Source organism: Equus caballus, chromosome 15, assembly GCF_041296265.1.
Source record: "Equus caballus isolate H_3958 breed thoroughbred chromosome 15, TB-T2T, whole genome shotgun sequence".
NCBI lineage: Eukaryota > Metazoa > Chordata > Mammalia > Perissodactyla > Equidae > Equus > Equus caballus.
The window spans coordinates 56,754,425-56,780,557 of NC_091698.1; the positions used below are offsets into that span (position 1 = coordinate 56,754,425).

General features: G+C 41.1%; 1 long non-coding RNA gene across 4 annotated transcripts in view; it reads left to right on the top strand.

The window, feature by feature from the left end:
- The window catches only part of LOC138917857 (uncharacterized), a 47,627-nt gene that overhangs the window by 16,215 nt on the left and 5,279 nt on the right, over nucleotides 1–26,133 (top strand). Inside the window, exons 3-4 of one of the 4 annotated variants that reach the window (XR_011426436.1) lie at nucleotides 3,004–3,080; nucleotides 4,393–4,507. The exons of 1 other annotated variant lie outside the window; for it this stretch is intronic. This is a non-coding gene — a long non-coding RNA (uncharacterized lncRNA). Of the gene's footprint in view, nucleotides 1–2,935; nucleotides 3,081–4,392; nucleotides 4,508–26,133 lie in introns of all 4 variants that reach the window. 2 more of the 4 variants (XR_011426433.1, XR_011426435.1) reach the window with 2 other exon arrangements.

Here is a 26,133-nt window from a genome sequence, read left to right on the forward strand (position 1 = left end):
CATCCCTTTCCTTATTCATTTCTGGTGGAAAATCAGATAACTAGAAAGTACCATTATTCAAGCCACATCCATAGAAGCACTCCAATTGGAAATGCATACTCAGCATGGGGGCTTAGTGATGATTTGGTGGCCAGAAAGGAGTTGTTGGCCCTCAAAAGCCCTGACTTCATTCTCTCCTTCACTCAGTTCTCTCATACTTTTTAATTCCTATTTCTGGTGTTAGAGATCTGCATTAAGATAGGCAGCTAGGTAAAGAGGATTATTTATATTCTAGCCTTGGTGGTGCCGCTAACTAGCTACGTGACCTTGGGCAAGCCACTTATCCTCTCTCCCATCCCTACTGTCCAAGGTTATTTTGAAGATCAAGCAAAAAAATAATGGGGAAAAACCTGGGAAAGTCTAGAGCACGAAACAATTGTATTATCATTATATAGGAGAAAAAGAAGAAAAATAAAAAAAGAGATATAATTAGAAAAATTAAGTTGAGGATCAGCCACAGTGTTTTGCAGGCATATAAATGTAATATCAAATTTAATTTAGGTACAGTTGTGCCCTTCCTAATTATTTCTTACACCAGTATGTGACCCATGGGAAAATTCTCTCAGAGGCCATGCATTTAGGGTCTTGTATATTTTCAGTTTTTCTTATTAAGTAGAAACCAGAAGCCTTTTTATGTCTCCATGGGGGCACCTCCAGAGCTTATATCAGCAAAAAAGAAACCATAACCTGAGGTGCTGGGGTTAAGACAGAAAGCCTAAAGGGACTCAAGCCCAGAGAAATGGGAGACCAGTCCACCTGGCTGGCTTCATGGGCGGCACAGCCCTATGGTCTTCTCCTGGACATGGAATGGTCATTGTGATTAAAAGGAGCTTTGCCTTTTAAAGAGGAAAGAGTGTGGGGGGCGGGGTTGGAGAGAGAGAGAATGTGTGTGTGCGTGTGTGTGTGTGCTGTGTTTATATGTAGGCTCTTAATCCAAAGTTTTGGGTCTCTCCATTAGCAGTGGGAAGAAAGTAGCAGAGAGGGTGGAGAAGGAAAAGAAGTAGCTAACAGACATCAGTTTAACACCTGGAGACATCGAGTATTGTCCAATATGTTACCTGTGATATGCTCTTCTAAACGAGGGTGGACATTCCCGTTTCTTTTCATTCTCAATTGCTAATTGTTTTCAGACTTGCCAAATCATTCTGTCGGATGGTTAATCCACCACAATTTGCCTAGTTTTGAGCTGGGTGCTCTGAGGTGCAAAAGAAGTCAGAGTCATGGTCACTGACCTGGAGAAACATGGACTGGTCAAAGAGAATATATTGATAAAAAGAGAGACAGAGCACAAAGTAAGAGGATTTGCAGTAAAGTGCTGCATCTAGTGGCAAAGACAGCCCCTGCTTCGGCGGTTCAGAGAAAGGGAAATTCCAGTATTTGAGACATGAGTATTGGAGTTGCGAGTTGGGTCAGGGGGCCTCCTGGAAGCACTGAGACCAGAAGTGGCAGAGAGGAATGGACAGAGTTTGGAGACTCACCTCTGTACACACCTTGGCTCTGTGAGCAGGGACCAGCAGGGGGAGCACAAGGTAATAAACAGCTTCCTCTGAGAACTGTGCTCTTTGGAGCTCAAGGAAAATGAGGCTGTGAGCAGGATGCGATCATTCACTACTGTCCCCTCTCCCTTGTATGTACCTGTTGCCTTTTAATAGTCCACCATGTCTTGCTCCCACGAAACTGGTTGCACAGTAAATGTAGAAACAAACCCAAAATCTAGACAAAGAACATCTAGACAAGGAAAAAACAGTAACATTCAATTCTTAATTGTTCTTTAAAATGACTTCAATCCTTTAGCCTCCCAACTTTTGAATAACCAGGTAATATGAGGAGCTAACAGAACATTATAGCGCGGAGACCTGTTACTTTAATATTTTCTCTGCCTCGGGGAAATGGGCAATTTAGCAAAATTCAGCAAATCAATGACTGTTGGGAAGGAGATTTGGAGAAACTAATGCGATCTTTATTAGGCTTCACTGGTGAAACATACGTCAAGAAAGGCTGCAGCCTCGTGTTTATTCTCAGCAGAACTACTTTAAATTTCTAGAAACTTGCTCAAATATGGCCATAGATGTGTTAGAGTGAGGCTCCAGCTTTACTGAGCTGCTCTACCTGGCTCTCCATAGCCCATTTTATGGGTCTTCTATCAGTTCATCAAAGAACAACACAACTCTCCCTGCCTTGGGACCTTTGCACATGCTATTTCCATTGGAAGTCCCACTCTCCATCTCCTTCTCAGCCTTTATTTTTCCTAGTTAATGCCAATTCATCATTCAGATCTCAATTCAAGTGTCACTTCTTAGGAAAGTCATCCATAACCTACAGACTAGATCTGTCTGCCATACATTCTCAAGGCACTTTGCACTTTTTAGTCATAGCACTTAAAAAAGTTTGTAATTGCATAGGTATTTTTGTGACTATTCCACTGACTGTTCTTTACCTTACTAGGCTGAAAGCTCCAGGGTGCAGGAACTCTTTCCTTTTTATACACCATTGTATCCTCAGTGTGAAGTATAGTGCCTGGAACCTAATAAAGCTCAGTAACTACTCAGTTGTGGGAAGAAAAAAATACAGACATAATAATTATCAACTGCTAACAGCAGGTGTCACGTTCTGCTGAGGGCTACGGGAGTAGAGAGAAGAATTGAGACTTAGGGTAGGACAGTAAGGTCAGGAGAGCCTTGACAAAGTTTTTGAAAGAGAAGGATGGACTGGGGAGGAGAGAGAGAAGGGTATTGGGAGAGGGGCTGGATGGGGGAGCATTCATAGTGCTGGCTGAGGAGTGTATGGGGCCATTTGATGGAATATGTGGGGATAATGGCCCTGTGCCTCACGTAGTTTGAAACACCAGTCACAGCTCAATGTACCACAATCTAAAGAATGTTACTGATCGTACTAGTTATTGTCTGTTTGCTTCCCACCTCTGAATCCATTCTACATCCTTTACATCCTGCTCTGTGTCCCAAGAGGCTGACCCTGGCTCCTGGTTGGATTTGGCCAATGGAAGGCACTGGCATGGACTGGAGGGAGAGAGGAGAGAGAAGGTGGGTATGCCTACTCCCTCGCTTCCTTGAGTGCACATCTCTGATTACAGCTGCACCCCTCTGTTGCTGTAGCTCCCACTTCATTGGTCCTCTCCCTTGGTCCAGCTCTCACTGATCTCAGGAAGCCATTTCCCACCCTCCTTCCATCAGCTTTAGGGCTTCCCGCTAACCTGAGTCTGTACGTGCCTCTCAGCTCATTCCTCATTCCTTGCTTGTTTCCTTAACTCTGCTTACTCCTCTGTCAGTAACCCCTTCTTTAAAGTCTCCTCTTTTGAACCATATGGAGACAACTCTGTTTCCTGCTGGGACCCTGACTAATGCACTTATTTTCTCCAAGTGATGGCACTTACTCACATGTTGCATTTGGTACAGTGCTAGGTACAGGACTGCCCGCCAACAGGCAACAAGATTACAACTGGCCATTTGTCTAGGCTCATGTTAGAAATATCCTTTTTATTTCTGGGCAGCACATTGACTGTTAGATTCTTGGCTCTGTCAATGGAGGGAAAGGCATCTTTTTCTGCTCTTCTACTCTGCATGCAACGGCTATACTGTTAACAATGTTAACAATCTGATCCCAAATCTAAAATCTCTGACTGAAGAAATGTGACTTAGAAAACCCTCAGCTGACAGGGGCAGGGAGAAAAGACCATTAGCACGGAAGGGTGCTTATTAGACATCCAGGCTGCAAAATTCAGGTCACCAAATTTTTTGAACTGGATTATTACACTAGCTGCCTCAGTTCTCTAATTTATTTTGCTGGTGCGGACCCAGGGTCTGCACCCCTTCTCTCCTCTTCCCCCCACTAAAAAAAGTAGAGCAAAGTGGAACAGGAGGATTATGGGTATAAGAGATTCTCTCCTGGTTCCGGTCCTATTTTGATATTATTGGCTAGTTAGATTTTTCTCCCTAGACATATTGAACATGTACCCCCAGATCTATAAAATGTCCAATTAAGAAACCAAATGAAAGTGTTCAGGAACCAACTCAGTTACACTGATACATAATGTAAGGCCTTAAAAAATAGAAGAGAATAATTTAAATATGTTTTTAAACTTATGGCGTATTATTTCTTCTGACATTCCCCTCACCCAACTCCCTGCCAGATACCCAGAGCAAGAAAATTCACTGAGTGAATTTTCTAAATTAGGAATTGAGAAATGACCCATTTACAGAAAATCAAATGCAGTCTCTCTCATGTTCTGCAAGTACCCAAAGAAAATATACAGAGGGCTCATTTTAGAATCTGCCACGGAAGGGGCCGCTGTTTGATCTGTAGAATCCTGTTCACTAAGGGAACTTTTCCTCGTAGGATGGAATGTTGGAATAGAAGACACCAGGACCTGGATCTTGTCTTCACTTGGGCTTAATGGGACTAGGCTGGGATGTCACCCACAACTCAACAAACTGAGGAATGGAAATGTCAGGTGGAATGACGACTTGATTGTTTATTCGCTAGTTTCCTTCAGATTATTTTAAAGAACAACTTTGTATTGTACAACTTGCGCTTTTCCGTAAATAGACTTATTCTGTTTGTTTTGGTGCTCTACTGTTGTTTATCTTGCATTCCTGAGTAGGAAATTGTATTCAGAGACCATCGCCCATAATCTCAAGGCTTCAGAGAAGAGCTGACGTGGCCCCTCGTTGTGCTCCCTGTGTGCAGACCTTTCCTTCTGCTGAGTCTTTAATGGGGATGAGCAAAGATAAACATAAGAATATCTGGACAGGGGGCTGGCCTGGTGGCGTAGTGGTTAAGTTTGTGCACTCTGCTTTGGCAGCCTGGGGTTTGCAGGTTCGGATCCTGGGCTTGGATACACACTGTTCATCAAGCTACACTGTGGCAGCATCCCACATAAAATAGAGGAGGATTGCCACAGATGTTAGCTCAGGGCCAGTCTCCCTCAGAAAAATTAAAAAATCTGGAGTGTACCTGAATCAAAGCTTTGGACATTTTCCTTAGCCAATTTCCCCACCCTTTTCTTTCTCAGGAGGTGCATTGCTAAAGGAAAATCAAGCTTTTTACAGTTGGTCTTGGAGTATTCGCCTTATGTAATGGGCTGATTTATAAGCATGTGGGCTATGGTTCACAGCAGAAATTCACTTCAGTAATAACTCCAAGCCTTGCTGTGTTGGTGCTCCAGGGGGGCTGGACTCATTTCAAAGAGAGTCAAAAGATGCTCAAAGTTAATTATTTTAAATTCAGTTTCATTTTAATCATATAAGCCAACTAGTTGTAGTGGTGCGGGAGTCAGAAGAATAGCTCCGTTCCTGCCACAAGCTTGTCGTGAATTTCGGGCAGTTCCCTTAACTCTTCTGAGCTTCACGTTCCTCTCCGTGAGATGAAATGTCTGGACGCAGGTTCTCTGTGTCGCACAACTATAGGGCGCGTTGTTCACATGGCCATCTGTATGGTGCTTCAGGGAGGCTCCATTTCCACAGTCCACAGTGAGGTGGTGTCCCCTGGGATGGTGCATTGCTGAGGCCAGGCTTGACTTCTAACTCAATAAATAGCTACTGACTGCCCATTACGTGCCAACAACAGACAGGCATGTAGAAGTCAAAAGGCACAATGCAAGCATTCGGGGCGGGACACCTGACGGAGGGTGACAATTATTTCATTTATGTTCATGTGCTTGTTTCACAGACAGGTGCTGAGCATCTGCTAAGTGCCAGAAATGGTGCTAGGCTGTTGCGTAGTTTTCCTCTAAACTTAGCTCAAACCTGACTTCCTTTGCAAAGACCCAATCCCCTCCCTCCAGAAGCTCACTAGCTTTTGGGGGACAAACAGAACTGGTGATAAGTACCGTGGTAGTGACATGAACCTGAGGCGTGGCGAAAGTTAGCCATAAGGATTTTAGGATTATCTGATGTTTTATATTATTTATATTTCCTTTCTCTTTTGAGGAGTAATTGAGATATCAGTAATTTGGTCACCAAACTAAATAGCGGGTGAAGCACTTAAGAATGCAAGGATAGGTGACACGTAATACGTGCTGTCGAGGATTAAGAAGGCCAGACAGATTGGTAAATAACGCGGATGGACATAGTGAAGGGCTTAGCAGGATGCGATAGGATTCCAAGAGGGAGAGAGAGGCAGAGTACGCTGGCACACCAGCTTGGAGAATCAGAAAGGTCTCCGGCAGGAGGTGCCATCGAGATGACTCATCCTTGTTCTTCCACCATTGGCCTGGTCTCTGTTTCAACTCTTGTGCCTCCTGGTGCTTTGCCTTGATGGCATGTCTCCCAGTTGTAATTCTACATTATTGTATTATTTGAATAATGTCTGTCCCACTAGATTGTAAGCTTGGCAAGGGTAGAGACTGTCTCTTTTTTACTCACTATGGTGTGCCTAGGGTCTTGAATGGTGTCCCTTTAGAGGCAGTCAAAAATACTCCATAAATGAATGAATGAGTGGACATTGAAAAATAGCTGGAAATTGGGATAGAGAAGGAGTCTTCCAGGAGAGGGAACCATCTGAACAATCACCATGCCTAAAGGGCCTCAGAGTTTATGGACGCTAGAAATGGCCAATGGAATCAGATCCTCTTACGGAATGCCTGGAGGGCTTATTGAGAGAAATTGTGACAGCTGCCCAGACCTGACCTCTCCTTAATAAACTCAAGAATGATGATCACCCCGATTTTATTTAAGCTTTTCTTGAATCTAGTAGGTGCTCATTAAATATTTGAAAACAAAATTAGAGCCTGGACGTATTGACTGATATTTTCGGTCCGACAACCTTTTGGAATAACAAGCTATCATTGCCCAGCCTCTGCCCCCTCCTGCTTCTCACTTAAGCCATGTCTTTATGCTGTGAGAAAAATGGTGCAATATGGGGAAAAAAAAGCAGGGCATCTGGTTCACCAGATATGCATATGGCCACAACATATGGCAAACCCAGGGCATTTGACCATCGTGCTCATTAGGAGGTGCCGGCAAACCGGATGCCTTGCGTTGGCTGCGTCTGTGTCGTTTTTCTCTCAGCGTGCCGACCTGGTGTTAATCATCAGGACGTACTTGCCTTTCCCGAGCAAATCGATTCCTCCATTCCTTTCACTTCTGATTTCTTCTGTAATTCCCTCCTCTTTTGTGTTTGCATTCAGTTGGTCGGTGGCCTTCCAACTTGCAGGATGGTCTGACTCTACAGATCCTATTAAAAGCATCAACAAACCACACTAACAACAAAAAGCGACAATGGCAGCTCATGGCCTTCTGGGGTGATGAGAAGAAAACACAAGGTTCATTGGCATTAAGGCATTAAGGGAAATAGTCTGTTTTTCTCAGAGAGTCTGGGATAATTAACTTTGAGCAGAAAAAAGAAAATCCAACCCTGCAGATCCCTGATTTTCACTTGGGGACATCACAACTTCAGGAAGAGAGGGCTGGGGATCGTGCGACCCACCCCTCCGCTGGCGAACAAAACAGAACAACAAGCAATTCAAATGGTTGAGAGTGGATCAGTCTTCAAAAGGCAGTGAGCTGCTCTTTCATTTTGTGTGTTTGATCGTTTCCCCCTGAAACGTCCTGGCTCCAGTTTTCCAGACCCATCTCGTGTTTTTATTGCCCTCTCTCGGCAGACCCCCACATCCCCTTCTCTAAGGGAATTCCACTTTTCAGCTCTCACTGGCTGTTGTAACACCCTTCATTTAGTATGTTTGCATATTCCATTTTTGTCCAGGTTGCTCCTCTCCTGTTGCATTTCTAAAAATGAGAAATGAGATCTAAACTCACATTAACCCCGATGTCATCCCCTTTGCTTTTCATTCATTGCTGTTCTTTGTTTATCATCTTTCAGCAGATTTTCAGTGTGTATGACAATACTCCCATCGAAATCAATTAGAACCAGTTTCAGAAAATAGACTTACTGATGACCTGTGTTAATCTTTTCTTGAATTCCAGCTGTATACTGTCGACGCACATTCACTTATTGCTAGATATACATTATTCCTTCATCTGCTAGTAACTATCAAAAAACGGTAACAAAATTTGTCTGGAAGGATCGATTCTCTGCATAGTTCCTTCTTCTCTTTCTAAGTATTGCTGATGATTTGATTGAACTCAAAATAGTTACAGATTTTTCTCGTTTAATACCCACTCCATTATTTCAAGTCAGGAAAAGTGCAGATTTTTTTTTCTTTTAAATAGTTTTATAGACAAAGTGAAAGATTTTTCATTCTTGCTTCAAATTCATTGTGAAAACAGAAGGCAGTTTTCCCAGATGGAAATCTGTCATATCATTATGGAAATGTCAGATTTCCACCCGGGGCATATTGACAAAAAGCCATGGTTTTTGCCCAGGGGGTGGAATTTCACAAATTTCCCCAAGAAGAGGCTGCACTCCGTGGTAGAAGACAGAGGCAATTTCTTTCCCCATTTCAGATTTGTGAGACTGAGCTCTAAGAGATTGGTTTCAGGCAAATATCCAAAAAAGGAGAAAAGAAGATTTTAACATCCCAGTGACTGGCCATAGGGGCTTGGCTCTTGCTCATGAGTCAGTCCTGGCTGTATTTACTTTAGTGTTATAGTCACCCTGAGCTGTAACTCTGTTAGTTATATCACAGAAAATGGGTGTGTCATATCGCCGAACAGAGGAGAAGTTTCATTCTTTGGCCTACCTGATTCTGCCATGTAAATATCTCCCCTTTCATTAATAGAGAGTCTCTTCTTAAAGTCTCTCTTAATTTCGGTAATTGTCTTTTTTTCCCCTGGGAATGGAGCATTTTAAACCTCCGTTAGTGAGGAATTCATGCATGCATTAGAAATATTAGCAAATCATGTCCATGTTAATGAATGATAGGACATTTAGAGGAAAATAAAACAATCCCCAAACATTTTCATACATTTGTAGTCATCAGAATCTCACGCTTTAAATAGATGAAAGAGATTTGTGAGTGGCATAAGTCATGGCAGAAATAGCCTTGGGACATGAGTTACTCTATTCTATTACGTAAAAGTCTTGCTGCCTTGTATAATAGCTGCAGATTAGCAAGTACAATGGAAAGGGTCTCAATATTTTTCTTAAATAAAGATTTGCTATTCTCAACAGAAAACCTCCAAAGATTATGCTAGGATAGGTACTCTGCTCTGTTAATATAAATGACTCCAATGTATATTTTTTCCTAGCAGAAATACCTGCACTTTTTTTAAAAATGCAGCAATAACTTCAAACTTCAAAGGTCTAAACTTCAAAAGGTTTTTTGCATTCTGCTTGATGGGACAGCATCTTATGCACACATGCTTTTTTCCCTGCTAAATGCCTTAATAATGAGCTCGGGTTCAGATTTTGTGAATCGGAGCCAAGTAACTCTATTTTATTATATTTGCTGGGAAATGAACTAGCTCGGGGTAATTAGGAAAGCAATTTTATTAGCTTCTATTTCATAAAGATTGTTTTTTAATCAGAGTCAGAACTTACTAGAAATGATTCTGTGCTCATTGCTTGGGTCTCAGGAAATGAAGTGGGGCACCGTAGGTCCTAACCCACAGTAAAACCAATGTGACGAAGACAGAAGCTTTGCTCTTAATCTCTAACAATGCTGTAAAAATAAGCCCAATCTGATGGTGTTGTAAATAAAAGGGTCACAGCTTACGATTACCTGTGTCTAGTTTACTATAGACTAGAGCCTTGACAACTGAAGAAATTAAAGCTTTCTTTTAATTGACCAAGGAGTCTTGGATTCAAGTTGTGAACAATCCTGGTTTGGGGGTTTGGGGGACTGAGGTGGGTAGGAAGAAAAGGAGAAACCTGGATTAGGTGAGTATGTCTTCAAGAGACAAATGAGAGAAGGAATTGGGACTGATAGTGTATTTAGATAATGTAGTGCAGCTGCGAAAAAGACAAATGCTCTACGGAGACACAGCATACGAGGGAGGTGTTGCTTATAGGAAAATGGAGTTCCTGCGATCGTGCCTCTCCTGGCAGCCACTTACGGAGCACGGCATACTGTTTGGGGCACCTCATTATAAAGGGAACATCAATACTGTAAATTAGAGAGAACTCAGAGAAGGGTGACAAAAAAGATAAAAGGATTAGAAGAGATGACCTATAAAGAAAGGTTAAAGGAACATAACATTTAAAGCTTTCAGGAAAAGGAGCTGGAGAGATGGAAGCCTATGCTAACTGTCTACAAATATTTGAGCAATAATAATTTTAAGGAAAGAAGGGGATGGCTTGCCGTGGTTGAGAATGGTCTAATAAGAAGTAACGGCTTGAAACTAAGGAAAGGGGAAAATGTCGGTTAGGAGACATTAGGAAAAATTTCTTCCCAGTAAGGGCAATTAGGCACTGAAGTGAACTGCCTGGGGAGGTGGCAGAGGCCCCATCACTGCAAGTGTTGCAAGTATTTAAGAGGAGCTAAAACACTCAGAGAGCTCCTGTGAAAGGAAAGAAAGCCTACCCTGTTCTGAAGACATTCCCATATAGGAGAATTGGGCTAGAAAACCCAGGAGGACTTTGCCAATGGTCTCAACTGTAATTTAAACCTCGTAAAGTGAGTGTGTGGAGGGTGGCGGTGGAGGTGGTAAATATCGTCCAAGAGAAAAGCCCATCCTATGTGTATGGGAAATATCTTTCCAAAAAGCTGTTATTTTGTATTGTCGGTCATTAGTGTTGGTGTTCCTCATTTCCGTTTGCAGTTATCAAGACATTTACATACATCATTGCACAACACCTCCAGAAGTCAGAGCTAAAGTGGAAAGGGAAGGATGCCTCTGACAAGGAAGCACACTTAAAAATGAATGGTATGAGGTTGTGTGCATCAGTTTCTGTTGTGCAAGCAAAGGGAAATAGAGAAAATTGCCATGTTCTATCATGTCGGATGAGCTGGGACAGGTGATACCGTGATCAGGTGTGCATGCATAATCAGTCCCCCAAATAATCGCCATGTGGAGACATTCCCCCCAAATCTTGCAGCTTCAACTGATTCTTTGCGAGTGACTCATAAATCTTGGCCTTGAATGTGAATCAAGATTCCAAGCTGCAGGCTCAGGGGTTTGTTGGATTTATTCAACTTTAGTCTTTATTTATAGACATAAAAGTGTATTATTGGTTGTAACATCCAAACAAAAGAAAACAGATTGTAAGCATCCATTAATGTTTTCCCAAAAGGGAAATCGCACGTTTCTCTCGGGTCTTTCATTCTCTCCTTTGTAATATTAAGATGATGTCATAAACTCGTAATTACTTTGTGATGTTCTCGTGCACTTTATATCTGTTGGTTCGGAGATGCAAATTCCCTCTCTGATCTGAATGCAGCAAACAATATGAGCAGGTGGAAGATAAGTCTTTGGTGGCTTGCAATTTAGAAGCCTCTGAAGTTCTGAATTCTGTTTAAACTCTGTTGTCTGGGAGGGGAAAGATGCATTTAAAAAATCTGGGATCTTGCACTATATGCATGAGATGAGGTGTTAATTTCCTGGAACAGTGACTCTTACTACCAGAAAAGAAAATCATTCTGGCTAACAAATGAATGTAAGGCTATATGAAAAAATATTATTGTATTTATCTGACAGAAATTTTTCACCCACTAATCATATCCAGGAAAGCAAAGATGCTTTAAAAGAAGGAATATATTTGTATGCATATTATTAGATGTTTAGCTTTCAAGAACGTGTGACATTGGGATAAATAGAAAATACAAAAGATAGGTTCTTGAACAAAAAAATGATCATGAGATGGTGACTTTCTATTTCCTTGGCCAAATCTTTGTTCTTTTACTCCCAGCTCATCTCTTCAATTCTGCGAGAAAGGGGCCATAAAGTATCTATTTCCGAGCCCTCTTTAAGCCTTGCTCAGATTTCTTATTGCTCATTGCTAACCATTTTAATTTCTGACCTCTTCTGCTCCACTAGTTATAGACCCATTCACTGACCCTCTAGGATTTCCAACTCAGTGATTTATGTCCTTGCCATATTCATGTGAAGCGCCAGCATCAACCTCAGAGAGAAAGAGAGAGAGAGGTGCTTCCCCACCGTTCTCCTGCTTGGCGTCACAGCAACTTTTCTTTACGTTTCTCTTTTCTTATAATCTTAATAATGATCTTGTTGCTGGCAATTTTAGATGTCTCCAGAAATGCCTGCCCAGGGGAAAAAAATAACAGAACTCCTCTTTTGAGTTTTCATCGCTGCAGCTATTGTAGACCGAGAGGCAACATTTTCTTGAGTGGTGGAGTTTGGGACAGGATGGAGAGAAGTGATCCTACAGTAACTGTCTGATCAATAAAAGCTATTGACTTCTGGGAGAGTCAGAGAGGGAGGGTAGGGTCTGGGGACACGTCCTTCTGCCTTGGCTTTAGAACCATCTCTCTCCTTTGGGGAAACAGAGCGCTTCTTCCTTTATTATCAGGGTGTTGAAGGTTATGGAGCCATCCGTTGGAAGGAGCTGAGCCACTCTTGTCATTTGTTTAATATATGCCTGCTCCAGTCTTCTTATAAGTTGACGAGTAGACCAACAAATGTGGATGACATTTGCCAACTTCAGCTGAGTTGTTTGCATTCAAGGGTGAGTTAAAGGTGATTTGGCTTTTGAGCTTTGTTTAGCCAGTTTCATATATATTCCTTTCTGTATCTTTTTCTCACCCCTATGTTTAATGTCCAGTCCTTTCCCCCATTCCTTGCATTCTTTACAAATCCTAGGTCTTCAGCAAGACAACCACTTTTTATGTGAGCCCTGCTCATGGATCAACTTTATTTCTCTCTGACCCAGCCACGTGCTGTGTGGTAACACTGTTCAGAATGGAATACAAATGCAGACTAGCGAGGCTCTTTGTCAGGATATGGACGTGTCCCACACGTTGATCCTGTTTAGTTCTTAGAATCTGAAAACTTAATCATACACTCTAAGAAAAGGCTTTAATAAAGAATTTTACTCCTGCATGTTCATTTAAGATTTAGACTTGACGTATTAACGCCAAATTTAAAATTGTGTCCTCTTCATTGCAATCCTCTGTAGTTACAAGGTTCTAATAAATATTATGTCCTCCCATCATGCAATTAAAATTTTCCACCTCATTTCACAATGCAAAACATTCACATGTTGTCAATCATTTTGAAACATGATTTTTTGACATCATATAATTTCGCTTCATTTTTTCAGACAGACATCGCACCAGGAAATTATTTAAGAAAGAATCCTATTATATCTTTATTTTTCCACCAAATTTCACCTTCAAATGCAGTCATTTGTGTACATTTCAGTAATTTCAACAATAAACTTGTGAGGAGAGGGAATGGCAACTCCTCAGACAGACGTTCCCAGATGGGTTTTGCCTCTCTCGTGCGGCTGTGGCTCAGTTGTGGGAATCCGGTTAGAAAACACGGTTTTAGCCACGGGAAGTTTATAAGTCTTGCTGCACAAAGTGAAAAGGTTGCTGCTTGAAACAGCTACCACCTGGGAAGCTGGGAGAAAAACATGCGTATGCTGTTGAACTTTCCTCTGTCTAATAACTAGCAGACACTAATGATTTGCCCAACATCCTGATTTAAGATGGCGGTAGTCAAAAACAAGGCTGCCTGCTGGTTGTCAGGTAGCCCACCTGTTCTCTGAACCAAAGTTCCCCTGACCTGTGCCCAACGCAAAGCTGTTATCCTTTAAGCCACTGCTAGATGTGAGTGCTCACCTCGTTTGGCTCTCTTGCTAACATTCTGGGCTGCATTTGGAGAGAAGCTTCTTACCGGAAGCGCCACATTGCCTTTTTTATGAAGGAGGATCTTTGGAGAATGACCTCATGGATAGCCTTTGGGGACATTGGGGTGGGAAGTGAGTGGAGGAGAAGAGGAGGGTTCATCTTGTCTGAGCAGCAAGGGAGAGGTAATGGGAAAATGTTGACTAAGAAACTGCTCAGTTCAGTATAGGATGAGTATCACTTCCTAGTTTTTTAAAATAGGGGGGGTTGGGTTTTCAAGAGGATCAACCATGTTATTTCATGACTTGGTGTAGTTTTTGTGAGAGGAGAAGCAGAAAACAGCTAGTGGTTGAGGGTGGGGAAGATGTGAAATAGGGAAAGCACTGTTGAAATGGTGTCTGTATTCTCTAATAGGGTCAGCAAAGGTGGTTTTGATTAAAACAAAGGGGCCTGAGGAGGCAGAACACCATTTTGGTGTGACCCAAAGTAGAAAGGTGATTAGAAGAGTTTATTAGATGCCAGTTTGCTTATCATCTGTTAGCACAAGAAAGTTAATTTAATTAACACTCTGTGATATTCAAAATCATATGGACTTTGCAATGGGCCAGATTATTGTTTCCAGCCAACCACGCAATGGCAAGAATTTGGAAGCTGCTAGGCCTGGGCTCTTTCTTCATGTTCTGCTGCTGCTTGTTGAAGATATTCTAGGTTTACATAGACACTGTAATGTAAATATCAAGAAATATACCAAAGAGTGAAACATTCAATAGCACAGGAAGGATTTCTTTTAAGATAGTTCCATCTAATACTGAATGTTGTATTAAAGTGATTACATTTGGGATTTTATTAATGTTTAATCTGGGAAAGTACTTGGTATGGAGTAAGATTCCATGGCACATTTTTGAATACCTACTGTGTTCTGTGCTTTAAAAATATTATGTCATTTAAATCTCACACCAACCCAACAAAGTTGGTATTATTATATCTCTTTTACTTATGTGAAATCTAAGATTCACACTAAGTCATATGGCTAATAAAGTGGAGAGCTCAAAATCAAATCTCCCGTACTCTAAATGTTTGTTCAATTTAATGTTGACACTTAAATCCATACCATGTTCTCTTATGGATATTCGTACACACTTATCTATTAATTACACCCCCACATGTCAGAATACCCATTTGATTTTTGGTGGAATGACTAGTAAATTAGAAGGATACCCTTTATGATAGGCAAAAACATGCTTCCCCATCTTTCTTCTAAGTAAAGACATTTGTAACGTTCTTTAAGCCCAAATCCAGAAGGGTTGTCTCCAGGGACCAGGGGATGCTTAACTTTGCTCTCTAAAGCCAATTGGGCTACAAATGAAGACAGCAATTAGCATTCAACATCCTTGATGACTTTTATCTCCCTCTCTTGGTTGACAAAGTGCTTATCACTGTGGTACCTAAGTCCATTGATGTGCTTGCTAACTTCTCATGAAATGGTACTGGAAGAATAACTCCTTCCTCTGAGCTGTTCAGGGCTTAGGTCATAGATAACCATTTAATTTTCTCAATATTGCCAGTCTTTCATTATCTGAACTCCTATGTTCTTTATACTTGTGCAACATTAATGCAATGAAATTCTTATGTGATGCTGAGCAGTCTTTTGAACCACAATAAGATATATTGAAGAGTTTATGCCATGCTGTGTCTACATACTGCTTAATAGTTGCTTTAGGAATTATTTGGTGCAAGGAAGAACATCAGGGCCGGCCTGGTGGCGCAGTGGTTAAGTTTGCAAGTTCCACTTTTCGGCAACCTGGGGTTCGCCGATTCGGATCCCTGGTGCAGACATGGCAGCGCTTGGCAAAAGCCATGCTGTGGTAGGTGTCCCACATGTAAAGTAGAGGAAGATGGGCATGGATGTTAGTTTGGGGCCAGTCTTCCTCAGCAAAAAGAGGAGGATTGGCAGTAGTTAGCTCAGGGCTAATCTTCGTAAAAAAAAAAAAAAAAAAAAGGAAGAACATCTACTTGAATAAGCTAAAAAAAAAAGGTAGGTGTTTTAAAAGGCTTCATGAGCACTTCATGAAACCTGCGTGTACTCATAGCGCTTTGCCTCACAGAAATGGGAGTAGAAGTGGGCATCCACTCATCCTCTCTCTCATCCCATCATCTCTCCTCTCTGCTTCTCTTCATTTCTATGCTTTATTCTCATCTCTGATGATCAATTTCTCTGTTTACATATCTGCTTACACATGGCCCATCATGGCTGCCTTCAAATGGTGGCCCTGGCCTGCAAATCTACATGACCATCCAGTTCATATTTCCCACGTCAAAGTAAAGCAGATTCTAGTTTTCCTATTTCAAATTCCTGGGAGAAAGACTGCTGCAGCTGGGGTCATGTGTCCACTCCTGCTCTAAACAGTTGTGATAGGGGAGGGTGGCTGGAGAGGAGAGGTCAGGCAGGCTGGGCTCCTGCTTTCAGGACACTGGGAAGGTCTCCTAAGAAATGGGTTAGAGGTAGAGAGTTTTGTCTCTCTAGAATCAAGCATAGTAAAGATTATCTGGAAAAAGTGGACTTAACTATGTACAATGATGGGTTTCTAAACCTTATACTTAAGAAAGAGAAACAAAATTCTCATGCAGAAAATCATGTGCTGGACATTTTTAGATAGAAGGGCTTCTACAGAGCACCAGAGAAACAGAAGGACCTGATCTTGGATCTCAGGTCAAAAATCTCCACTCTTTCTAGACTGAAGTCACAAAGTGTATCTTGGGAGGTTTCATGTCTATTTCTACATACAAACCCATTTGTTTGAATCCAGGGAAAAGAGAAAGTTGAATTCAGCCAAATATTCCATCCCCTCTCCACCCCCATCCCGGAAAACACTAGAAAACCACCTTTCTCCACCCTAATCCATGTAGTTTTCATATGCAGACACAGCCACTGCCAGGTATTATTGCCTTTGTGCACATGGCCCCCAAAGTCTTGAGGAACCCTGAAAAATTCAGTTAGTTATTAGGATATTTCTATCAAGCTATTCGTAGATCATAATCAGTGTTTCTAATAATCCTGAGTAGATTTCTGTGATTTGCTGAGGAAAGGTTAAATTATCATCAGTTCTTGGGGAAGGTTCGATTGGAGGGCAACTTCTCTTGGTGCCTGGGAGCTCCCTCCTCCTCCTGGCAGCAGCATCGTGGTTTGGTCATACAGAACTTCACTCAGTTCAACTGCTGTTTCACCAGACTTGAGGCATTCCCAGGCAGCCAGCTCACTCTCATGAGGTGAAATATCTATATTTGAACAGGCTGAGACATCAAGTCTCTTCCTTTCGCTCTAAGGTTCCAAGCAGAATTGTTCTGCCATCACAGGATGACCAGTGTGGTCTATTAGGTAAGAAATATGATCCCACTTCTAATATCCAATTTGCTTAATTTCTTTTCCAAAAAGTGCTTTTTGTACAGGTCACTGGCCCTGAAGTGTGTGGCTGAGGGTTATGAGGGGCTAATTTCTCTCCGAAAGTGCTTCACTGTCCAATTGGAGACAGGTATGCGTATAGGAGCTCGAAGTACTGTGTTCTAGTTCTACTGAAAGGAGAGTTCTAGCACAAGAGAGCTTTGTGTTTTCTCCATCTTCTAAAAACTGTTTAAGAGCATTAGATTTTGTCCCTACTGCTTCTGTCCTTAGCCTCTCTAAGGGGCCTAACCTTGGGGTGATGCTGAGAGATTGCCTTGTCCATGAGTACTGTCAAATTGCTCCACTAGGTAAGATATAAAAATGTAATGAACCCCAGCTGGAATGTAATCCTACAACAACAGAATCACTTGAAAGAGTGCTGGCTTTTGTTTTCTTGTCCTTTGGAGGATTGCTGTGCATGGGCAAAAGAGACTCATAGCCCTCAGTTCCTGCTCCTTTCAGGTCCATGTAAGCAACAACAAGAGTAACAACGTTTTAAAGTAACCTATTTACTAGACAGTATTCCAGATACTTCACCTGTATCATCTCATTTAATTCTAAAAAGCACCTTTCGAGATAGGTCTTTTCATTGTCCCGATTTTGTAACAGAATAAGCTGGGGTTCAGAAAGGTTAAGTAACTTGCTTTGAGTCAAAGAGCATGAAAGGAGTGGGTTAGGACTGGCACACAACGTGAGTCCAGACTTTGTGTTTGTAACCACTGTTATATCACCTTCTGAATACAAATCCACCCAGCCAGTAGTAATGTGGGCATTTAAGGGCAAGACCAAGGTGCCTTCCCTTTGTGATCATTTCCTTCCAGTCATACCTAAATTCTCTTCCTCAGACTTCAAGCCTAATGACGCTTCCCAAACCATCTACTATTGTGGGAATTTGAAGATTAGGAGAGAAAGAGGGGAAAACAAGAAGAAGAAGAGAAGAAAAAGCAAGGAGGAGTTGGGGTGGGGAGGGATGAATAGGAGCACAGAGGAGTTTTAGAATAGTAAAACTACTGTGTATGATACTACAATGATGGATCCACGTCATTGTACGTTTTCCAAACCCATAGAATGTACAACATCAAGAGTGAACCCTAATGAAAACAGTGAACTTTGGGCCCTTATGATGTGTCAATGTAGATTCACCAGTTGTAACAAAGGTACCACTCTGGTGGGTGGTGTTGATAATGGGGGAGGCTATGCATGTGTGGGGGCAGGGGTATATGGGAAATCTCTGTACTGTCTACTTAATTTTGCTGTGAATCTAAAACTGCTTTAAAAAAATAAAGTCTTCAAAAAAAAGCTAAGAGGAGAATGTGGGAGGAGTGCTAAGAAGCTGTTTATATCCTTTGAAGAAGGAGCGTGGAAGGGGCACACTACTTCCCTCTTTGGAAATGCTCATCTGTTTTTAATGGCTTCTTTCTCTCTTAAAAGGGCCCCAGAGATGACAAAAAGCAGGTCATCAGAGACTCGGCACTATGACAGACTGAGGAGAAAGCCTCCTCCAGATGTGGGAAGATAAACTTTGCATCAGAGTTTCCCATGATGCTGCATTCAATGAGTTATCTCCATTGGAGAGTGTGAGAAGCAGAGTCTGGCCCCTCAGGGAGGAATCAAGAGTCCTAAGATTCTGGGTCCATCTCTCCCTCTCCAAACAAGACCACTGGGTCCATGGCGGGGAGACGTCAGGGCATGGAGAGAAATTTTAATGGGAGCATTTGAGTATAAACCTATTAGGGTGAGCAGAAAGTGATCAGAAAGTGATCTGAGCATCAGTGCCTTCCTGGTGGCTGGGTAGTACGGAATTAGGAGGGGAGTGAGCGCCCAGTATGAACCTCTGCCTGTACCCACCCACTTCCTAACCCTCTGTCTGCTTTTTCCCCTTACTCCTTGTTGTCAGTGAACACACTGCAGATTTTGCTTATTTAGGTTATTTATTATTTAGCTTCTTCCTTTGTGGAGTGTAAGCTCCATAGGCGCAGGGATTTTTGAGTATTTTGATTACATTTAGGAGATCTTCTTAGGTGCTCAATAGATATTGTTGAAGGAATGAATGCTGTTGGAACCCACTTGGACAGTCTGGCCGGGAGGCAGTGCCTCTGCTTTCTTTTTCACAATAGTCATTCTGTTTTCCTCTCTCATTGTCTTGTCTCAGCTATTTTGTAGCTAGGTGGCTGGCTGAATTGGGTTTTTGGGGTTTTTTTTGGCCTCAGCTTTCTTTCTCTCTGTTTTTCTATCCTCCATACTGTATTTCATCCACTGTTTCTCACTGCCATTGGGAGCAAATTTCTCTGTTTCTCCCTCTCTCTTTTTTTCTCTCCACAAAATCTTTATGCTAAGCCATGAAGTGGTGTAAGAAAGATGAGGATGACAACCTAGGGTAGACAAGGGGACTAGCAATTTATCCCAGGAGACAAGAGGTTGGAAAGCATCCTGGTGTGAGGAAGGCAGATCCAAGGGGGTGCAAGCATCCTACTCTATCCATAGGACTAAGTTACCCAGACAGAGAATGAACCATTGGCCCACACCCACACTGGGTTATGGGTCAATAGTTAGCCTGGATCAAACCATCAAGATGAGATGGTTTTTTTTTTTATGGGAAAGAAGCTTTCAAAACCTCCCTTGATAGCATTTCCTGGCTAAATACTATGTATGTGTGTATTTATTTATTTAACTAGTGCTTATAAGTGGTTCAAAACTAAATATTAAGGCACCCAGTAGTACCATTGTTATCCCCTTCCCTCCCCCTTTTTATAGATGGAGAAAAGAAGCAAGAAGACATTAAGTAACTTGCCTCAGAGTAGGAGGTAATAGTGGCAGAGCTGAAATTCTTAGCTGTGTACCCAGCTCTGGCTCCAAAGTCAACATTTTAATCCACCAATCAGGCTACCCTTCCAATATTTACTAATACTTTTGAAGTATTGGTTATGGTCTCAATAAAAATCTTCCATAATTCTCTAGCTCTTTATAAAGGAGATGACAAAAACCTACAGTGGAAGCTAGGTGGCTATTTTAACTTCAAAGAAAAGAAATTTTCTTGTCTGATATGTTTTGTTTTGATACATTGATTATCCAATATATATCTGCATACATATATATTAAATATATATAAACATACATAGATCAGAATATATACATGCATATACATATATATTCAAATGCCAAATGGATATATTTGCCTAATCCATACAGAGCTTCATCAATATTTCTTCTTTATTCTCTTTTATGCCAGCAGCTTTCTTTATGCATTTCCATTTTCCACATTTTTCAGAGTGATTGGATTAGGTTGCATACACTTCTCCTGAAATATTAAGTGCATACAATCCACATCCACATGCATTGGGTCTATAGTTATGATCTATCATTTCAAAAATCCACATGTTAAAAAAGCGCGGAACAGGCCCTGAGTGCTGTGAAGTATTAGGTCCAAAGAACCCCCTGCCATTCATCTTCTCACCAATGCAGGGACTAACAAGACCCTAGAGTTTTTGTCTCATTGGCAGATCCTTTGTCCTAAAACCGCTGAAACCACACACACGCGCACACGCACACACACTCCCACATGTATGCATTTCCACACTCAGTGACTCACATCCACTTTGTATATCTAAGAGAATTAATCCATTTCACAGTGAGTCGGTTGCTGCATAGTCAAGTAGGAGAAGAATACCTAACTAGTGTGCCGTTCCTGAAATTTTTAGAGGGGATATGGTATTAGCACAAGTGTCAGTCCAGATTGTTGAGCTTCGTCCGCAGGATGATTTGGGGAAAAACTAGATTCAGAAGTTGTTGGGCAAGACATCATTTTTAACTTTTAATTGCCTCCACCTGATGTTGTCCCTCTGTCTCTCCATATTGCTTTTTCCTTATGGCCTTTATCATTAAATACTCCCAGCATCTCTGGTGCCACTGTTGGAACTTCCCCCTTTATTTTTTCCTTTGATCTCTTAGAAACATGATAAGACAGCCTTTCTTGTTTGACTTATGGAAATCGGTCTCACTGCTTGGAGTCAAGCCATGTTTGTTGCTGTGTAATTTCCTGACGGGTGGTGTCTCACTCTGCCAACTTCCTGGACACCCTCATCCCTGCACTGGGTCCACAAATTCATTTTCCCCCCCTTTTATCTCAGTAGATTTCTGCGATGGTGTGTGCTCACACCTCTGAGCATACATTCACTTTACTTCTGTCTTCCCTTGAAGTTCACTGCTCAGACCTCCTGAGTCCCTGTCCTCTGCCTTGTGAGATTTCATGACTGGTCTAAGGTTGAATATACAAGTAGAACAAAACCACTGACCTGTTCGATATGTTTTTAGATAAATTCGTGAGAAAAAGAAAATTTGATTGGATTAGTTTGTTCAAATGGAAAAATCTTGTATCCTGCGTAGACATGGTATTCTTCACGGGGTATTTCAATCACTAGTTACTTATGCCTATAAAGTCTACAAAGCCCAAACACCCAGATTTGGTCAGTCATCCTTGTCTGTACAATTCCCCAAATAAGGATACTCTTACATATACACATATCCCAATGGTTAACATCATGGACCAAACATCCTGATTATTTTGTGAATTGTTCACAGTTTAGCTGGATATTTTGACTCTGTGTAGACACAGATTACAGAGTACTTCCCAGTAGGTATCTTTTTGAATCAGTTTTATTGATGTAGAACAAAGTTTCATTTGCTCACGGGTTTTAATTTAAAAAAGGAAAGCTAACGAATGTTGGATCACATTCTTCAGTGAAGGTAATAAGCCTTACATGTATATGTAAAAAGCTACCGCTCTCTGATTGTCAAAGTTTACTTCTTTCTTTTCAGATTCTTCTTTGTATTGTTTTACAATCTAGGTATATCTGTTTAACATGAAATGCAGAAAATGACAGGGCTCAGACAGCTACTGCATCCAGTGACAAAGATTACTGTCATCCTGGCTCATCAGTTAATTCATCATTGGCAATGGTCCATTCCATTTCCTGGTAGCCTAGCAACAGCCAATGATGGGGAGGGCTGTTTGCCATGTGACAATGGTATGTGGTACTTTCCAGAATGCTTTTACATAAAAATAGGATGATAATTTATAAATTTACATTTTTATTTTAATAAATGGGAATATTTGGTTTTAGGGGTTGACATTCAAAAGGGAGACAATTTTATTTTGCAGACCATGACTTTAAAGTGCTGGACTAGCGACTTGATAATAGAAATGGAGCTATCAATTTCACACATAAACAGGGTTTAAAGTTGAGCCTGTGAATGCCTTACTTTACCTTAGAATGGATGATGTTCCCGTACAGAGTAACGATAAAAAATAATATAATTAAATGAGAGCTAGTCTTAGATCAGTGTGTGCATATACACATATGTATATACATGCATGCACACACGACATAGGATTTTGAGTCTGAACTTTGGCACCTAATTTTCTTTATCATTGGATAGGAAAAAAGCAAAGTGATCCATGAGCAGCAACAATTATTGCTGTCCTCAATATTAAAATAAAAATCTTTCAGTTTCTCACAATCCTCCTAACCCTCTATTGATGATTCATGGTTCGGCAACTCATTTGAAAATCTGCTCATTTGTTTTCACTGATTGAATTTCCTGATTGTTAGTGTGTATAAATGTGTTAGCTACTTTTGAAGCTATTTTCTGTTAAAGAATTGATAGAAAATCCTATTTAAATGTCATAATGCTTTTTCTCTTGTTATGACAGTATCACTGAGTAAATAGTTTTATTTTAGTGCTATAGTTAAGAAAAATCTATAATCACCTCCTCATAAATCTTTTTTTAAAAATCTATATTTAGCTTCATCTGCAGAGACAGGAGTGGAAAATAGGCGACTACCTAAGACATGAATTCCGTTAAATATTAAAGAGATCTCATCAATGATTTTATTAGTCTCCGAGCTCAGTAAAGGCCTCACTGACATCTAAAGCCTAATGATTTTTTTAAATATATTTAAAGCCTTGCACTGCACCTTTAAATATTGAACAATATTGAAAAATATTGAAGCTCTTTTTTTGTATATTAGCTTTAGGCAGAACTGTTGTATGATTTCCACTCCTTTCATGACATTGTAATGATGTTACCACATACAACTTTATCTTGCATGAAAAGGTGAAGTCATGAGTGATTTCTCCAATTTAAAAGCACTCAACCCTCACAGTGCTAGAAATGAATATTTTGCATATATTCATGCAACAATGATTCAATTTAAGATTTCTATTTTCAAACATTGCTTGAAACCTTCACTATGTTAGTAGTAAAATTGCCAAAATGTGTAATAAGATTTATTATAGATGAGTAGCATTTTATTTAGTATTTCGTGTTAACACGCTTTTAGGGTTACCTGGTTTAGCAGGAGAATTCATCTTTCTTTTCTAATCAGAGATAACATTTTATTGTATTTTTAAAAATACTGTTCCCATACACATATATATTATGGCACAAACTGAATTTTCTCTTGCTGGCAACACAGACCCAAACATTGCTCATGTCAAAGCTCAGTGTACCCTCACACAAAGCCGCTCTGATTAAAAAAAGGAAGAAAGATTTCCATTTCTCCTTTGTAATCCCTGGCCCTTCTCTCCAGAATAGCTGTAAAACCCTTTTGCTATACATCCTTAAAATGGGTTCGGAATTTTGCTGCCGATTTTCCCCTTTAAAGGGGTCTTGTTCCAGTCTTGTTTATACTGTGTAGATGCCTCGTGCTGTAACAGCATGCAAACGCAATGTTGTAAGTTTCCTAGAAGCCACATCACGGCATATGTTACAGGCACAAAAACTATAGGTTGGCGGGAGCTCTTAATTGAGGGGCTGTGTTTCTGAAAGAGGCTTGCACAGATGGAGGAAGAGATGTATCTAAACGTGGTTACCTATGGGCTTAGATGTGAGAGAGAGGGAAAGTATGTAACCATTTCATGACCATGCCTGTGATTGTCACAGGGGAGGCATGAAAAGGTAGAAACTCTTACCATTTCTGTGTTTATTATGCGTATTTAGGCCCTTAACTCTTCTTCCCATTCCAGATTTTCAATCATTTCAGCAGTAAAAGAGGGAGACTTCCACAGACCTGTTTTGCAGGCATTAGAGCAACACGCTTCTTCCCCAAGGGTATTTATAAAGCATACACGGACACACACCACAACCACATAAACACACACTCACACACAAAACAAGGCCCTGTGTATGTGGGCAAGCTTATACGCCCCCCCCCCCAAAAAAAATCCTTATCCAAAGCATACACTTTGCCCTTGAGAAAGGAAATACTAACTCGATTTTCATTTAGAGGAAACCTATATAGTTGCTAGCAACCAACTCCATTTGTTGGTGCGAAGCCACTCACAGATGACACACCCATAGCAATGTGATTTCTTTGGTTACTTTAAATTTTGTAGTAAAAATAAAGTTATGGGCAACTGGAGATGCAGCATGCCAGTTTGTGACTTGTTCTGCATTTTGGGGAGAGAAAGAGAGTGGCAATCTTATTAGACCCCTGGGTGGGCCAAATTTTCCTAATTACATGGAAATCAGAGGCAGCCCCTAGACTGGTATCTTACCTGCATGAAGTAAACACTCCCCTGCTGTCACTAATGTCCTATAAATCATGTTAAAGAGAAGCATAATTAACATTTGTGATCAAATCAACCTTCAAAGTCATGAGGTGCTTGAGTGAATAAAGCCACATGTCAGCGCCAGCGGTGAATAGATTCTCCAGGGGAGAAGGCTGCGGATGGCTCTGCACTCCTCCTGGCCCGCCCACCTCTACCCCTCGGACCCTCAGACGTGGGAAGGAAGTTTGAGTGAGGCAATCCTCAGCAGCATACCACATTCAGTTTTGTGGGTCTAAGCTCATCAGGAGGCAGTGGGTGTGGGGTGCAGAGAAGGAGAAGTAACCCCATGGCACAGAAGAATGAGCAACTTGATTTAGTCTGGTGAAAGCGTATCTTTTTTGGCCTTGGCCAAATTGGTTCTGTTTGTCTTTCAGACCATTTAAAGAGGATGATATTCCTGGTTAAAGGACAGGTACTTTTGTACAAGTCATTTTATTCTTCACTTTTTATGTTTCTTGAGAAAATTTCCATCCAATTGCCAAAGGCCAATTAGAACTCAAACTCATCTGGAGATGGGTGCCCAAGTGGAATAGTTGAAACATATTTCTGAGATTTCTAGCCCCCAGGACAACATCTATATAGAACCCTGAAACTCCTGTCATGGGCGACAGTACTTTTCTTTCTTTCAATGACAGAAGAGACTTTAGTTTCAAATTTTTCTAGAAGTTACTGGTAAACTTGTATTCACATCAAGGTATAAGCAGTTGATAGCAAACATCACAGTTTTGATCTGGGTTTGGCTCTGGCTCTGAGGAGTTCACAGATTTTCCCTCCTTACTGAATCTAGTGTAACTAGAGAGAGAAATTTTCACTCAGTCCCCTCCATTGGCGTGGCTACCTGGGGAGGAACATGGCCCAGCAGTGGCAGCATGGGCTACCAAGAGCCTGGGATTAAGGTTTGCATTCCTCTGCATTCCTTCTGGATCCTCCAAGGAGCACAGTATGTGGATTCACCTCCTCCGAATTTCCCATCAGCCAATGCTAGCTTTATCCCTCTTGCACTGGGTCGAGGTGGAGCCTGTGAGAAGAAACGATCCTTAATGCTTTCTGCTCCATTGGCTGGATATGTGTGGATGGGGGGAGGAGGAATGTGTCTGGTGCTAGGTTATGCTGACTCCTTATTTAAATAAATAAATAAATACAATATTAAGAGTCCAGGCACCATGTGTACTCCAGAAAAGTACATTTTCTGCTAGAGTAATATAGATTACACTGGTTTTGAGGTATACTTTCAAAGACCTTATAGGTTTTCTGGAGTCTACTCCAAGTTTGCAGCTTCAAATATTATGTTTAATAATACAGATGTGTGTGTGTGTGTTTTGGTGAAGGGTATGTTTTTAGTTATGTAACTATATCCTTTTCAAGAGAGGCATTTTTAAAA